Raw genomic sequence first — 5119 nt, 5'->3', positions numbered from 1 at the left:
GGAGTTCCTGGACCAGTGGGATTGGACAGCATCGAGATATGTGGAGGTCAGCTCGGTGGGGCAGGAAAAGGCTCAGATTACAAGTCAGCCGGGGTACTCAGACTTGTGAACCTGGGGGAGGAGGTTGAATCAGGCGGTGCGCGGATACCGAGCTATGAGGTTAGAAGTTTGGGTGGGAGATACTCGGAGGTGATGAGCTTGTGTATGGTATAGGAAATGATGGTTTGGTGATGGGGTTGAGGGCGTCGTCGGGGGACGGTAGGAGAATGTGTCTTCGAGTTGGCGCCTGGCTTCACCGGTATAGAGGTCAGTGTACCAAACAATCATTGCACCCCCTGTGTCCACTGGTTTGATGGTGATGTTCGGGTTGCAGCAGAGGGAGTGGAGGGCTGCGCATTGTAAGGGTGAGAGCTTAGATTTGCTGAGGCGGTTGGACAGGTTGAGGCAGTTGATGTCACGGCGGCAGTTTGAAATTAAGAGATCAAGGGCAGGTACAGGTCAGCACAGGGTGTCGAGGTAGGTGAGGTGTGTTGGAGGTGGGAGAAGGTGTCTAGGTTGTAAAAGTGGGCACGGAGGCGGAATAACTTCAAGGTCGTAGCGTGTTTTGAACTCATGAATCTGGACCGTAGAGAGGTAAACGTGCAACCTTTACTGAGGACTGACCATTTATCCCCAGTGAGGGTGAAGTCCGAGGGAAAGGTGAAGGCATGGCAGGGATGGGAGCTAGGATCTGGACTGGTACTGGATTAGAGTTGGGACCAGAGCTTGGACTTGCAGTGGGACTGGATTTCGAGGGCTGTGGCACGAATGTCGATCTTCATACTCGTCCCTCGTATGCTTCCTGACCTGCTGTGCTTTTGCAGCAACACACTATTATATCAAGAGTATCTCCTATTTGAATTGAAACATACGTTTTACCTTGACAGCTTTGTGACCTCCGTGAAAATATCAGTGGCTGTGGTCCATTCTCACTGTGGGAGAAAGGCAGAGCTGTGCCCGTGGGCTGTCTGCCTTCGCAGAGTCTGGGGTTCTGTGCACTCATATCCCCTTCCGTGACCGCATGCAAGGCAGGCTGCAGCACCGACGAAGCCAGACACAAACAAGACAAACAATTAGGACCAAAGACCCACCGGTAGGACTGATGGACAGTACAGAACACTCAACAAATAAAGAAAAGAAGCAGGGCGCCCTCGTCAATTTACCACGATCTCAGGACATCATAGTCAAGAAATTCTAGCCAGCAGTCTTTCCAATTGTCAGTCGTGCAAGGCACGTGCCTTCTCTGCAGACCAGCATTCTAGCTCAGGTCGGGATGACGCAAAATATTCGAAATGTGAATGAAAGTTAGATTGACAGATGTTTTAGTAGGCGCCTATCTGCCATTTTCCCGTGCCACCTGTCTCCACTGAGGGCGAGGCTCATGGTTCAGGTGAGGAATGGAGAGTCTATATTAGTGTGGTGCTGGTAAAGCACAGTAGGTCAGGTAGCATTCGAGGAGCAGGAAAATCGACGTTTCGGGCAAGAGTCCATCATAAGGTGAGGAAAGCAGTTGCGAGCGAAATACAGAATAATTTATTATAATAAGAATCCTGCCCCCCTTCCGTATCTACCTTCAGCCTGTTCTCCACACTTACCTTTCAGCCTGGCCTGCTGAGAGAGGTCGGAGCCCACCACCTCCGAATTGTTTAATTTTTTAAGGTCTGGTCCGTTAGCCTGTATAGATTAAGCGCCTGGATAGGCTGTCAAACTCAGAGTTTAGGATTTAGGAAAATAAACCTGGTGCAACAAAAGAGACTGGATGGAAAAACACAATTAGAATTCGAAAGGTTAGCCATGTCATCACTGCATGGTTGGTGCGGAAGTGGTTTGACCGGAATTGACACAAAGGTGTTTGGAAGACATATTAACAAAAGGATATTTGCAGCAAAACGGCGACTGCTGACAAAGTGTTTATCGAGTCCAAACTGAGGACTTTGTTTTGTTAACATAACCTTGCAGCGGAAAATGGCCCTTCTCCTCTGGCCCCTGCGACAAAAGTTATCCTTCATAAAGATGTATTTTTCAATAAGGATCTTTGTCGGTTTATGTTTCTGCCCAGCTAAAACTGTAGTTTTGCAGACATTAAGAAACTGTAGGAGTAGACAATGTATGTGGACCGTACGACTGCCCCGAGGCTGCGGAGTTAATGAGCAGTGGGTTTTGTGAAGTACTATATAACTTGTAACACTCTGTATTTCATTGGAATACAGTGGCCTTTTCTGAACAACGATGCAATGCCGCATGGCCATGTTTAAACACTCGTTAATCATTCCATGTCTTCTCTCCTGATTGGAAGTAAGATTTCCTTTTCCACAACAAGGTTTTCTTGAACTTGTTGCTGTTTTTCGAGGGGCTCGCCGAATCTGTTTGATTAAGCTTCCCCTTGGGCCCGCTTATGAGGAATGCACCTGAGTCTGCTTTGCGTTTGGTAGGCGCTGTCATAGTCATTTTTTCTGATTGTTTAGAAAAAAGGAGGGGAACGACAGTGTTAAGATATCGGCTGGCTGCGTGATCTGGGCCTGAGTTAACATCCTGATTCCTTTTTACAGCAAAAACGCTATGGCAAGTCGGTTTCTACAAAGATTGCAAACATAGAGCTGTAGGGAGCATTAGTGGCCCACCTGAGCTAAAAAGCTGATCTTCGGAAAGATGCTGTGGCAAGAAAGTATTGGTAAGAAAGAATAATTTATAATTTCACATGACCTTGAGTTATTGACAGATGCACCCACGCGTTTTTGAATTTGTGTGGTTTTTGTTCATTTCCTTTGACAGGATATAGACTCAAGCCTTTGACCAGTCAGATTCTGATGGGATCAGTCTGTTGCAAACACCCGGTAGAAAGAATGAACTCTGGTACATTTAAATCTTGTCCCGCTGAGCATAGGGACCAGCGTCTGTTTGTCGTTTCGAGAAAAACACAGAAGCGCCGTATTCAATCAGTTCGAATCAAGAGTAAGGCAGGGGATCCTTCGTACTGGCCGCTCACCGGCTGGTATTGTTCGCGAGATGATATATAGAGGGTGTTTTTGCTGCTTTTGTCGCATCCAAAAAAGAGGAGAAGAATGCTGGCCAGTGACAAATACGCGGTGAGTGATACAATTCTTGCTACTCAGCCACAAGTCACAAGTGTAAGTATTCAACGGGCTCCTAGAATCCGGACAGGTTGTGAAAGCATTTAACTTGACAACATGAATGCTAACGAACTTGCTTGCCTCAGTTATGACCGTTGAAAGACCATTTGGTAAGCCCTTGACACCTGTGAGGTTCAAGCCTTGCTTAACGACGCCCCCAACACTTTTAATTGCTTAATGTCAGTTTTAATTGGATTGTACAAATCTGCAATAATTATAGTTGCTTACTTCAGGATGCCATCACATTAATGAATTTGGCATACGGGCCGCAACGGGCTCTGTTGTATTTCCGCTGGATCGTGGACTGATGCAGAGGCACGAACATCTTGTCTTCAAAACGTTGTTTGAATTACCTTCCTCACCGCACTATTTACCTGGGTGGCAACTTTCAGAGATCTGTGTACATGGACACCAAGATCCCTCTGCTCATCCACACTACCAAGTATCCGATCATTAGCCCAGTACCCCATCTTTTTGTTATTCTTCCCAAAGTGAATCACCTCACACTTAGCTACATTGTATTCCATTTGCCACCTTTCTGCCCAGCTCTGCAGCTTCTCTATATCTTGCTGTAACCTGCCACATCCTTCCTCACTGTCAACAACTCCTTCGACTTTCGTATCATCCGCAAACTTGCTCACCCAATCTTCTAACCCCTCTTCCAGGTCATTTATAAAAATGACAAACAGCAATGGTCCCAAAACAGATCCTTGCGGAACACCGCTAGTGACGGCACTCCATGAAGAAACTTTGCCATCAACTATTACCCTCTGTCTTCTTCCATCCAGCCAATTCCTAATCCAAATCTCCAACTCACCCTCACTGCCATATCTCCGTATTTTCTGCAGTGGCCTACCATGGGGAACCTTATCAAACGCCTTTCTAAAATCCATATATACCACATCTACTGCTTTCCCCTCATCAACCTCCTTCGTCACCTTTTCAAAGAATTCAATAAGGTTTGTGAGGCACGACTTGCCCTTCACAAAACCATGCTGACTATCCTTGATCACATTATTCCTATCCAGGTGTGCATAAATCCTATCCCTTACAATTCTCTCTAAGACTTTGCCCACAACAGAAGTGAGACTCACCGGCCTATAGTTACTAGGGTTATCCCTACTCCCCTTTTTGAACAAGGGAACCACATTTGCTATCCTCCAGTCTTCTGGGACTACTCCTGTAGACAAAGAGGACATAAAAATCAAGGCCAATGGCTCTGCAATCTCCTCCCTTGCCTCCCAGAGGATCCTAGGGTAAATGCCATCAGGCCCAGGGGACTTATCTATTTTCACCTTTTCCAGGATTTCCAACACCTCTTCTCTACATACCTCAAAGCCATCCATTCTACTTATTTGTGACTCAGTATTCGCATCGACGACAATGCCCTGTTGATGCAGAGGCACGAACATCTTGTCTTCAAAACGTTGATGGAATTACAAATGGAACAGCTGAGCGGTACTTAGATTTTGCCTAGACTTTGGCTTTTCTTTCCCTATTTGGATAATCAGCTATATGCCACAGCCATGATTTATGAGGCTAAACTCTCTGAGATAGGAAGAAAGTTGAAAAACGTTAATACGTTCGTGTGTGGGGGGGAGGGGCCGTGGTGGGGAAGTGAGAGGGAGGGATGAACTGATTCAGTGTTGATTCACTGAAGCTTGCAGAAAGCTTAACTCTTTGTGATCTTTTTTGAATGCACATTTGCTTGTTGGTGATTTAATGCGTTTTGTTCCCTGGACCTCGAGATCAGGGCCTGCTTTGAATTTGATTTGCATTTTGAGAATTTAGTTTATTTATTTGATGGGAACCGTCAGTGAATACAAGTGAAATATTAATCCTCCCGTTTTTGTACAGCACATGACTACACGATTGTCAATTTCTAACTAATCACGTTTTATGCTGACATTAAAGACAATCTTCTTTAAATTCGAATCAGTTTAATATGG

This window comes from Chiloscyllium plagiosum, unplaced genomic scaffold (genome assembly GCF_004010195.1).
Source record: "Chiloscyllium plagiosum isolate BGI_BamShark_2017 unplaced genomic scaffold, ASM401019v2 scaf_5447, whole genome shotgun sequence".
Taxonomy (NCBI): Eukaryota; Metazoa; Chordata; class Chondrichthyes; order Orectolobiformes; family Hemiscylliidae; genus Chiloscyllium; species Chiloscyllium plagiosum.
Note: the sequence above shows the minus strand (reverse complement) of the source record.